Below are 12,784 nucleotides of genomic sequence, written 5' to 3' on the forward strand. Positions count from 1 at the left end.
TGAAGAGCAAGCTGTCTTTCAGCTAACAGCCCCCTGCTTTATCAGGGGCCCAGGGACCTTTATCCCCCTCGTTCAGTGATAGCTATGCCCTGAGGCAAACCATTCTGGTAAGAGTGATAAAAACCACGGAGATATCAAATACACAAATATTTATAAATACAGTGGCAGAGGAAGCCAGCCAGCACCCCCACACACACACACCCACATCTGACATCAGACGCAGGGGGCGTGGCTTCACTCACAAACAGGTCCGCGTTCCCTGTTTGAGAGCAAATACCGGCCAGTGCTGCATTTGCAGCATGGCCCGGAGCTGCTCCCCTGCAGGGAGAGCATTCCTGGCCATGCTGTGAACGTGGCGCTGGTCAGAATATGCTTCTGAATGGGGGATGCAGCCCCGTTTGCAAGCGAAGCTGCTCCCTGTGTCAGATGGATGCAGGGGGGAGTGGTTTCACTTGCAAATGGGGCCACATGCCTGGTTTAGGAGCATATTACAGCCAGCACCGCATTCACAGAGAGGCCAGGAATGCTTTCCCTGCCTTTAAAGGAAACTCTTTACGAGTGCAACTCTCGGCCATGCTGTGAACACAATGCTGGCCGGTATTTGCTTTCAAATGGGGAACACAGCCATGTTTGTGAGTGAAGCCACGCCCCCTGCCTCTGACATCAGACACAGGGAGTGTGGCTTGGTCCCTGGTTGGCAACAGCCCAGGTTCTTTGAACCCATTTGCTCAATGGTGGCTCTGCCCCTGCATAAATCTATCAAATATATATATATTTTTTTAAAAAAAAACTTTCTCGAATTTTGTCTGTTTGTCATCTCCTAGTGTGACCAAGAAATATTTCATTTCCTTGTATATATATTTATCTATTTGTATACTGCCTTTCAGGCTGAGGGCGGTCTCTCAGAGCAGTCCATATGCCATTAAAGACAGAAAACGAATCCTGTTTTCTGGTGGCTGCTGCTAGTTCTTAGAGTTCTAACAGCCCCTATTTAAACAGAACTCCTGAAAATGGCCACCAGGAGCTTTCCCAGACAGCAGGCTTTTCTGTGGGCTTACTGAGTGGCTTTTTTAAAAAAAACTGTGAGTTAGGGATTTTTTTTTACCCCAGATATAAACCAGGCCAGACTCTAATGTGCAATGAAAAACACGAATCATCTGTGAAGTCCTCCCCAATATATTGCACAGGCTTTGGCGCGAATCCAGCTGATGTGCAAACACACACCTAGAAGCGCTCTAACCCCTGGACTTTGGGGCTGAAGTCCAGGGCCTCCACAGCCCCCCAGGGGCCCCCAAATCCTCTTTAGTCTTTCCTGCATGGTGGTGGTTGCCCAGCCAAGCATGATGATGCTTAATTTGTGGGAGGGGGAGGGGGGATCCAAAGGCCTTTAGGTCCAGGCTCCAAAATTACCTAGGTGTAGGTGCACCTCTGCACACACCCTCCATTCTGAGCTAAAACCCCATCTGGAAATGCTCCAGGAAAACCTGGCAGCAGATGACACAAGGAAGCAAGGCTCTTCTCCACCACTGGGCTGCAGATGTAAGAGCATTTGCACCTCACAATTTAACCCAAAATGTGCAAGCAATCATATCCATTGTGGGCTTGTGCAGGTGGAATAGAGGGGCTAGGCGAATAGTGGCAGCCTTGGTTCTCTTCAGCATCCATTCAGTTCATTGCGAGGGTCACCTGTGGACCAGACTCCTTGCAGTTGCAAGGAGAGCCCCATTCTGGTGGACCTACGCTGGAGATGGCTGGGCTTCCATGTTGTATTTACAGCCAAGTTGGCACAGCCTTCTGATGCAGTTGGTGACTGATGCTTGTGTGGCCGTGATCAGCTAAGGATAAGCAGTGTTCTGTGTATAAAGTCGTGATATATTTCTGGGCACACACTCTCTCTACAGCCATTACCCTTTCTCCAATTATTGTTTGCCATGTTATCCAATTTTCTGTTTGTCTGCATATGAGACACCAGTGATCACTTTGTATCAGCCTCGTTAAGAAGCGCATCCAGGAAGCTTATGCTTAATGACTGCGCTGACACTGGGTGGCATGTCATAAAGAAGCACGCAAAAGCCTTGGCCAGGAGAAGAGCAGTCCATGGAGTGCCAGTGAACGTCACCCAGTTTGCAGAGAGGTGAAGTGGACAGAGAAGGCCAAGTCGGCTTGCATCACAGTAAGGATCCAAGAGAAAGCAAGCAAGATATTGTGTGCAGAAGCACAATGATCTCACATGGGGCAGAATATGCAAAGCTATGTTGAGATTCTTTCTGCAGCACCAATAGGATCTCATTTGCCAAAAAAGAAGAGAGAAGATCGATTTTGAAGCAATTCTCACAATCACTGGAAAGCGGTCTAAGGGAGCTTAGCCAGCTTTACAGGGATTGTGGGAACCACCGGGCTCCCAAGGTGGCTAGCCCACCTAACTACCCCTCCCCTAAGACGAAGTTAACGGAGCGAGTGCTCCGTTAACCTTGCCTTTTTGCTCGCGTGTTGCCATGGTGTGCGGCAACTCATGACTATACCCCAACCAGGCAAGCAGCCTCCCGGGCTCGGGGGTCTCTCCAGAATGCCCCACATGCTTGTGCGGAGCATCCTGGAACTTCCGGGGGCTGCACGGCTCCTGATCCCCACTGCCCCAGCTGGCTCTGTGATGGAGCCAGCAGTTGTGTGGATGGCTAATTTGGCCGTGCAGCTGCTCGTCTGCAGGGAGAGCAGACTAAGCCAGCTCTCCCTGTATTTTTAAGTGAACAGCTAAGATGTTTGAGTGTACTCCTAAAAAGCCAAACCTTGATGTAACACAGGAAATAGGGTTGTGCATTTTGTTTCTGTTTTGTTTTTGGCCCGAATCTGAAACAGCCCCATTTTGTTCTTTGTTCGAAATTGCAAAATCCGAATCTGAAACATTTTGAATTTTAAAAAATGGGCCATGGGGGGGGAATAGTGGGTGGGGGTGGGGGTACCCAATGGGTGGAAACTACCACCCAAATTTCAGAGGAATTGGGCAAAGGGCTGATTTTTTGTGAATTTTTGAAATATAGGATTTTTCCCATAGGGAAGAATGGAGGTTTCAGCAAAAGCATAGCTTCATGCTGGGGGGAAAGCGGTGGCCCAGAGCAGAGTAGGGTGGGTGGTAGTGCCCAGTGGGGGCAAGGAAGCTGCCAGAATTATTTCAAAGGAATTGGGCAGAGGGCTGATTTTTAAAGCTGTAATGGAGTTTGCGTGTCTGTAAAGGTCTTCCCCATAGGGAATGATGGTCCTCCATAATTCCTGCCCCATAACTGCACTTGGGGGGAACCAAGGTGGCCCAGAGCGAGTGGTGGTGTAGAGCACATAGGGTGCCAACCACCCCCATGGGTTGCTAACCCATGGGGTACTGGGTTCTGTTGTTTCTGAGATGTTTTGAGTGTAGATTCAGATTCTCTGGTAGCATATGAGAGTGGATTCATGGTTTGTCATTGAAAATCTTATATGCTACCAGAGAATCTACACTCAGAACACCTCAGAAACAACAGAACCCAGCACCCCATGGGTTAGCAACCCATGGGGGTGGTTGGCATCCTGTGTGCACTACACCACCACTCACTCCTGGTCACCCCAGTGCCCCCAAGGTGGAGTTATGGGTCTGATGAAACCTCCATTATTCCCTGGGGGGGGAGACCCTAAAGAAGCATAAACTTCAACAATTCCTAAGAAATCAGCCCTTTTCCCAATTCCTTTGGAATCTGGGTGGCAGCAGGCACCCATTGGGGCACTACCACCTAAACCACTCTTCTGCCCCCAAAGCCCCCTTTCTGCCCCGAATCCACCCCAAATAACATCATCACACATCAACAACAGCAGAGCTTTGGAAAAAAATCAGGCAGATTTCCAAAGGTCATGCACATCTACATCCCCCCCCCGCCCAAAATGCAATTGATCTACACACAACAGTGTGAAACAACAACAACAATGAAATGCACACTGCCCCACTGGCCAATGAGGGTAAAATTTACCCTTAAATTTGCTTAAAAGGAATAAGGAGGCAATTGCCAGCAGATCAGCCCATGCTTTCGCTGGCCAATCTGCGAGCTGGAAGGGCTGAAATTCATACAGACGTCAGAACTCAAAATGGAGACTGAAGGAGAAAGACTTTTCCTGACGGCAAAATGGAGTTCTGAAACAAGCCGAAACAACAAAACATTTTGTATCCGAAACAGGGATGTTTTGTTTTGGCTACAAAATTTTCTGTTTTGAGCATTGGGTGTTTTGTTTTGTCTACAAAACAGCCGAAATGGCCTGTTTTGTGCACAAAACGTTTTGTATCCGAAACGAAACGCACATCCCTAACAGGAAACATGTGTCTCCAAACATTTTTTAAATGCAGCTGTGGGGGACTCTGAATTTCATTGGAGGAGCAGCAGCTGATCAAAAAAGGAACTGATGTCCAACCCTGGAATTTGCTACTATGGTTCCTGGGTTCCTTTTCTGTTAAGGGTGAAGATGGTGAAAGTACTCATGTTTGCCACCAAGGATTGGGGGCACCCCGAGGTGAAGCCTGGCTTTGGAGCTCTCCTGCAACCTTTGACCATGTGGGTGGGTGCCTCCCATTGAGCAGGTAGGCAATCCCTGTTGCCCACCCTGGTCAGCTGGTTGACTACAGCTAGCTGGCTCTGATGGTGGTTGCACCTTCCTGTGGTAGCCTGTCACCTGGCTGGCTGGCTGTGGTGTTGCTGGTGATCCTAATCACCTGGTTGGCTGGCTCTGGCTGGCTGGCTGACTCCGATGGTGTGTGCACATGACTCATGCCGTCAGCTCCCTAGTCCCTAAGTGGCAGTCTAGTTCGCCTAGCAGGTGAGCTGACCCTGTTGCCATCCTGGTTACAAGTGCCTTTGAATATTGCAGCAAATGTGTGTCAAAACCATTTCCACCACACTTAAAAAAATATTATGACTGGCTTTACCCGAAGATAGTGTTACTTGTCTTCTGCACTGAAATTCTTACACTCCATCTCCTCCCACTGACCCAATATAGAGGCTGTGGGTATACACTGGGTATTTGTACTTTGTACTGACACTTGGATGGGTCTATATGGGCTATCTAAAGGTTGAGTCTTGACCCATGTCGTTTTTACAGAACATTGTAGCCAATCTGTCAGGCGAAACCCCAAATATCCCATGGGTTAATGGGGCTTAGAAGAAAGCAATGGAACAAGAGGGCTTCAGCATCCAAGCCCAACGTAGCCATGAGACATCTTCAACTTGAAAGTCGCCCTCTAAGTCAGGGTCGGCAACCTTTCAGCAGCAGTGTGCCAAGTCTTCATTTATTCACAGTTTTGCATGCCAGTGATACATTTTAACATAAAAAATGATGCTGTGTGGGAAGGGGTTGGATTGCCCCTCTAAGCGCCTCAAAGCTTCAGAGGAGGGAGTGGTTTCACTTCATTCCTCCTGATGCTAGACATCTCTTCAGCTGTCCTGTCCTCATTCTAGAGGACCCAGCCTTCCTGGCCTGTCTGTCCCCTTATCCCTGGCACCTTCCAGGTTAAATAGTTATTCTTTATTTATTTTTATTTATTTAATAAATTTGTATATCGCCCACTTCTGAAGTCTCTTGGTGGTTTACAGCATAAAACAAACCAAGAACAAAACAAAGCAAGCACTGAACAGTTAAAACATAAAACCAGATTAAAATACCCATAAAAACACAAACTAACTAAAAAGCTTGGCTGAAGAGATGTGTCTTCAGCTGTTTCCTAAAAGCCAACAGGGATGGAGCAGCTCTAATCTCAGCAGGAAATGCATTCCACTGTCCCGGGGCAACCACAGAGAAGGCAGTGCACAGATGAGCTGGCGGCACCCTCAGACGAACCTGGTGGCAGGGTTCCTAACGAAGAAGACATTCTCTTTAATACCATGGGCCCAAGCCGTTAAGGGCTTTATAGGTAATAACCAGCACTTTGTATTTTGCACAGTGGAATAAATAAAGTAGAACAATCCTCACACCCCTTCAGGCACCTCCCACTTCCTGCTTTGGTTCCCTTCCCCTTCTCAAGCCTCCACTGCGCTATTCCTGCCCACTTCCATTCCTGTGCTTGGCACCAGTTCTCCCTCTGCTTCTGGTGGAGTTGTGGAAACAACTCCACCCCTTTACTTTGGGCCATAATCAGGGCTGTTGACATGGGGGCATGGCTCCAGGAGGGAGGCTGTGCCAGCCCAGCATCCTCCAATGCTTCGGGTGGTGAGCAGGGCATGGCCGGTGTTGCTGTCATGGAGCTGCCGTTGCAGGAGGGATGGGATCCTGCACTGACTCAAGTGCCACTCAAAATCATTTCACGTGCCAGATTTGGCATGCATGCCATAGGTTGCTGACCTCTGCTCTAAATGGTTAGCCCTCCAGCCACCAAGGACAGGAATAAAGGTCTTTGGAGGCCCCCCCCCCCACAGGCTAAGCATCACACACACACACACACACACACACACACACACACAGAGTATTCTTAATACGTGGGTTCTTGAGGGCACAAAAAGCAACTGAACTCACAAGAATGTAAGAATACAAAACAGGTAGTTTTACACAAATTGACATTAGCAGAAATCCCACATATTTCTTTCCCCACTCCTCCCTCTTTCTCTAAAGCAGAGGTCACAATTGGCTGCCTAGCGCAGGTCACAGTCACGCTTGGCCGCCCGGCGCGGCAGCATGGCAACCACACCACCCACGGCAGACTAAGGAGGATTGGGGGGGCCCTGGGGGTCTGGAGGCCCTAGACTTAGACTCCGAAGGCCAGGGGGAAGAGGGCCTCTGATGGCAGCTTCAGCTGTAGAACAGGCAATGCTAATGTGTGCTCTGCCATGTTGGGCGGCGGTGGGGGGGGGAGGGAAGAGCTAGTAGGTGGGAGGCATGGAGTGGGCTGTAAGCAGGGAAGACCAAGAAAAGGGTTCTTCCTCTTTCTCCACCGACTCTTGAAGGACTGGCACAACTGGGAAGAGATGCTGGGCAGGATAACTTTGTGGTGTTGGAGGAGGCCATTGATGGTGCTGGGTGGGGAGGAGGTATCCATGTCAGGTGTTGTGTTATGACAAGCAAGCAGACATTGAAGCTGCGGACACACACACACACACACACACACACACACACACACACACACATTTTCTAGTGAGTGAGTAAACATTCTCTTGTCATTGCTGTGTTTTGCATTGCTGCATTTTATCCATGGACCTTGTCCATGGAAACAGGCATTGCTGTATTTTTCTTACAGGGAATATAGTGGTATATTAAGTGCCTCAATTCTGCCTTCAGCTTATTGTGGGAAAGCAATTTCTCGGCAGTGCTAAAGAGCCCCTAAGCACTCATCATCTCATATCAACCTCACACCTCTGATTTCTGCAAATAAAAATTGTGTAAAGGCACCCCCATGTGGCAAAACGATGAAATGCAGGAAGTGGCTTCAAAACTTGACCTTGCAACTATATTAGTGTGTACTTGCTTCTGAAATGTGTAGGTATAAAACAAAAAACACCCCAATTTGGGGCCCAAGATGTATCTACATGTCTATTCTAGGTTGCACAGAAATGTATACTTTGAACTGATTCTCACAAACATTGGCCCCATTCTCACGTAACATGAAACTGGAGGTGAAGGGGCCTCCGCTTTCCGTTTCTATGAGTCCAAATGCGGGCAACCACAGTTTCACCAGAAAATGGACCTGCAGTTTCCTCCCAAGACTCTAATTTGTACCTTCAGTTTGTCATGAATGTCCGGTTTTGTGTTACCAGCATTACGTCTCAACCGGGCACAGCAGTCTTGTTGTCCAGCAACTAGAGTTGAGGGAGGAAGCTCCTCCCTTGTTCTGGCTGCTACTGGCTGCCAGGGCTGTCTTTCAATCAAAAAAGAAGCCCAGGCATCCCATTCCCCCTCCTCTCTGCAGTCTCATTGACAGCAGGATGGTGCTATCTGTGATGTCTGAATTCAAATGGGAGAGTGGGAGGAAGGGGGAGGAGAACCATGGGTCCATTGGACCCATGGTTCTGCGTTACATGCGAATGTGGTCATTGTTTGGAACAAGGGCATGGCATCAAAACCTAAAGTGACTCACTTTGGCATGCTCACTACTCTACTGCACATCTCCTCTCACTTCAGTATTCAGTTTTTCATTGAAAACTGTCCAGAGATGCAGGTTTTGGGTGGTATAGAAATATTTAATTATTTAATTATGCCTGTTTCCCTCTTGCAATGCTGGAGGTTGTGAGGATTTGTATTCCTGAAAATCTTATTCTTGTTTCTGGGAGAGGATATGGTGTTAAGGCCTGCCTGCTGCTTGTGTCATCCCTAAGATGGCAGTGGGTGAAGTTCTTGCAGACAAATTAGACTAGAATTTGTGCTTTGTGCAAAAGATCTGTTTACACAGAAACCATGCTAGGACAAAGAAACAAATGGAGGTAATGCAAAAACCAGCCGTTGGAGAAATCTGTCTACAGCACTACTCCCCTTGTGTGACTTCATCCCACAGCTAATGAATAGTACTAGCAGCAGAGACGATGAGTAGATATCTGCACCCCCTTGGTCAGGCTGGGCCATGAGGAGTGGAATCTAGGGGGCGCAGGGCTTGAAGTCAGGACCAGGAGAGTTGGGCAGACAATCATGAACCAGGGGGCAGAAGATGAGGTGAGAGTCAGTCGTGCTAAGGATCAGAAATGGAATAGACTGGTCAGGATCAAATCATAGAACAAAGTCCAGGGCCAACCTGGATAGACAAACCAGAAGCCTGGGGGGTCAAGTGGTAAGCCACAATGGGCAGCAACATGAAGAGTCACTGCTCAGATAGAACATGACAGCCTCCAAGAAGAATGCAGTGACTACCTCACTTGGACACCAAGAGGGAAAGTTGCACGTCCTTATGGGGCACTTTCAGACTGCAATTGTTCTAGCTGTGCCAAAATAGGAAGTACAAGAGAATGTACCTCTAAGAAGTGGCACCATGAGAACCAGGGGTTGGCACCAGGGTTTTATTTATTTATTTAGTTTATAAAATCATTTATATTGTGCATCTTCCAACCAGACAGGATCCTCAGAGCTGGTGACAGTAATCTAGAATATAAAACAATAAAATAATCTATTAATGCAATACAATTACCCATGCAGCAACCATAGCAACACAGTGCAGAACGTAAAATCCTCATCCAACACCATCAAACAAAACTTCCATGAATGCACTATAAGAGGCAGAGACTTGGGCTCTGATGATAAGAAGACCTGATCATGCTTTCCTAATCCCTGAACCTCACAGGACAGAGAGATGAGCAAAAGGATCTCTCCTAATGACATCAGCATGAGATCGTTGCTGAGTCTTCAATGCTGACCTGGCTGGTCTGTTGAAGCTAAGAGCAATCAGCTTGGGGATCAATTCCTGACACTTGCAGACAGCTCCATCTGGAACCATCGATCGCTGCAGTCAGAATACCCTATCTTGTTAAGGATTTAGATAGAGTGGAAGAGAACAGTGTCAGTTCATTACATATGCCACTAGAGGGAACTAGAAGTACATCCAAATACAGGATAGGTTCCTTCGAATTCTTCCTCGTCAAATCTACATCAGCACCTGTATATAAATGACTCTCCTGCTATGAAAGCTAGTCATTCAGTACAAGAGATTATTCATTCACAGATCATCTCCTCTTTTGTTTATTCACTTGTATTGCATGTGTGCACATTTGGTGTCTAAGTACCTTAGACATACATCTTGAATATACCCTATAACATAACTCTCTATACATCGATGGATGTGCAGCTAAGAGAATTATAAAAAGACTTGCATTCTAATGGCTTTCCATCTTTGGATGCTTTTCTGAAGAAAACACAAATTACAAAAGAAAAGGATCCTGTGTTTACATGACAGTGTATAATTTCTCTCAGAATGCTACAAAATCTATAACCTCAGAAGCTGAAGATTCATGACATCTGTATTATATATTCCTTTTCTTACATTTGTTCATTTTTAGGAGACTTCAGAAATATTTTTGATTGTTTGTTTTCTTCTGCTGACATAGAGCATATCAGGCAATGCTGGTTTAAGGGATTCAGTTCCAGATCTTCATCCATTAGAGGCTTCATCCAGTGCTGGTCTTTTGACAGCCCACATGGCTGAGTGGGCCAGTGTGTGGCTAGCATAAGCCATCAATACTTGCTGGCTCCGTAGATTATGTACATAGTTAACTTTGAAGTTAACTTTTCATTTGTTCATAAGAAAAGGTCATAACAAAAATATGCAAAAAGTTACATCAACATACAAAATACTGTATTTTATAAAAGATCAAATGTCATAAAAACATCTATAAAACATCTATAAAACATACACTGCAAGGAAAAATATAGTATTCTCCAGCAGCTACGAAGGCATGATATTTCTACTACATTTATGTTTCTACTTGCTAGCAACAGTTCAGTTTTCTGCTGGTTCTTGTTTAAAAGAATATGATCTAAAAGGTGCTCTCTAGTTCTAGATGAACGAAGCTGATCTCCCCACACAGCTGTGGGCTTTTGGTGGATCTACAAGTGCTGCTGTGGGCTCTCAGTAAAATCCCAGCAAGAGCACAAATATTTTGAATAGCCTTCCTGTGCTCCAGAAGTCCTAATTAGATCAGAAACCTGTGTCACTGATGGTCAAGTGATATGCTTCCAATCAAACAAAAGGATGTACTTTTTCACACAGCGCGTAATTAATCTATGGAATTCTCTGCCAAGGGATGTGGTGATGGCCACTAGCTTAGATGGCTTTAAATGGGGCTTAGAAAAATCCATGGAGGATATGACTATCAATGGCAACTAGCCTGGTGGCTATAGGCCACCTCCAGCCTCAGAGGCAGGATGCCTCTAAAGACCAGTTACAGAGGGGAGCAACAGCAGGAGAGAGGGCTTGCCCTCACCTCCTGCCTGTGGGCTTCTCAGAGGTATCTGGTGGGCCACTGTGTAAGACAAGATGCTGGACTGAGGATGAGGAGAGGAGAGCTGGTCTTGTGGCAGCAAGCATGACTTGTCCCCTTAGCTAAGCAGGGTCTGCCCTGGTTGCATATGAATGGGAGACTTGATGTGTGAGCACAGTAAGATTCCCCTCAGCGGATGGAGCCACTCTGGGAAGAGCAGAAGGTTTCAAGTTCCCTCCCTGGCTTCTCCAAGATAGAGCTGAGAGAGATTCCTGCCTGCAACCTTGGAGAAGCCGCTGCCAGTCTGTGTAGACAATACTGAGCTAGATAGACCAATGGTCTGACTCAGTATATGGCAGTTTCCTATGTTCCTATGACTGGATGGGCCTTGGGCCTGAACCAGCATGTCTGTTCTTAACTAGTGCTTCTGGAGCATAAGTGGGTTACTAGAAGCATTTGTGCTCATGCACAAATATCCCAAACCAACGGGGCTTTATCCAACCACAACAGAGTGGGTGGATCCACCCAGAGCCCACAACAATTCAGGCAGGTTGGCTTCGGCCTCAACATGTGGACCTTTGTTTCTGTAACAGTCCAATAGGTACTAAGATAGATCCTGTCACTTCTTCCTCACATAGGCACAATCTTATATTACAGACAAATTGGCCTGTTATTTGCATTCTTTCAGAAGGCATCTGATAGAAACAAAGTGCTCTCCTAAGAGAGTACTTAATAAGGCATGCTAGATAGCGTTCATGTATACTCAAGAGAAAACTTAAACATTTGATAGCGAGGCACTCCTTCAAGTAAATGAACTTCCACAAGTCAGACTGCACCAATATACCCTTCAGTGCAGGCCTGTGCAGGCATTATCATCTGCAAGGACAGCCAATGTGCCGAGGGGAGAATTGGACTGCACCTGCTAACCATGTCCACTGCACCCATATATCATTCCCCCTGGGTATCCCTGTGGTCAGCACCTGTCTTCAGAGGAAAATTCGGATCACAGGGAGGTTCCAAAATGTGGAGAGAAATTCTCCCTGCATTCAGCACTGGCCCCTGCAGACAATAACTTATTGATTGATTGATTGGATTGGATTGGATTTCTAAATGAGGGAGCACCTGGAGGTGTGGCTAGTGGTACAGCAGGAAGGAGCTAGCTGGAGCACTCCTCCCCTCCTAGTGTCGGTTCTCCATGCAGATAATAACATGAGGCTTCAGTGGTGTGCATATGTGCCAGTCTTCTACTCCCCATTGAGCTCTACAGCATGGAACACGGAGGGTGTTGGCAGGAGATGCCCTTCAAGGCAGCAGCCCTTATTCTGAGAAATATGTAAGGTCTAGCAGTGCCATCTCACTAGAGGTTACATAGTGTTATGCCTTGCCTGCTTCACAGCTCTGCCCCCTGTGGCAACTGTCTTAATTGCATGCTGGCCCTTGGGCTTTGTAGCTCTCAGCCGGCCCCACCCCAGCTTCCTACTCATTGGTCAGCCTGCTGGAGCAGGAAGTATAAAGGGACCTCCTGCTTGAAGCAGCCTTGCCTAATCCCAGAAGTTTTCCTGATCCTGTTGTGTATCTTGTAGTTACTTCTCTTGACCCTGTGGTGTGAGTCCTGACCTGGTTTGACCTTTGGCATGGCTTTGAATTTGGCTGCTGTTTTGACCCCGTGGCTGGATGACTTACCAGCCTGTCCTTCTGTGTGTTCCTGTCTCCTGTCTCAGTCCCTGGTTCTGACTCTTGGTGGATTACCTGACTTGACTTCTGGTGGGTACTGGGCTCTTGTCTCTGTTGAATCCTGCATCCCCCTGTTCATCTGCCTGGCCAGCATGCTGCTCCTGGTACTCTCAGTCCTGGCTTCTGGAGCTACACCTCCAGGTACTGCTGCC

At 47.2% G+C, this 12,784-nt stretch overlaps 1 long non-coding RNA gene across 1 annotated transcript; it reads right to left on the minus strand.

The window, feature by feature from the left end:
- Positions 1–8,970: 8,970 nt before the first annotated feature.
- LOC128323080 (uncharacterized) lies at positions 8,971–12,784 on the minus strand. Its single transcript, XR_008306166.1, has 2 exons — positions 12,648–12,784; positions 8,971–9,066 (listed from the first exon to the last, which is right to left on the minus strand). It is a non-coding gene; the product is annotated as an uncharacterized LOC128323080 (long non-coding RNA).

The sequence above is a fragment of the Hemicordylus capensis genome, chromosome 4 (genome assembly GCF_027244095.1).
Source record: "Hemicordylus capensis ecotype Gifberg chromosome 4, rHemCap1.1.pri, whole genome shotgun sequence".
In the NCBI taxonomy this organism is placed as follows: domain Eukaryota; kingdom Metazoa; phylum Chordata; class Lepidosauria; order Squamata; family Cordylidae; genus Hemicordylus; species Hemicordylus capensis.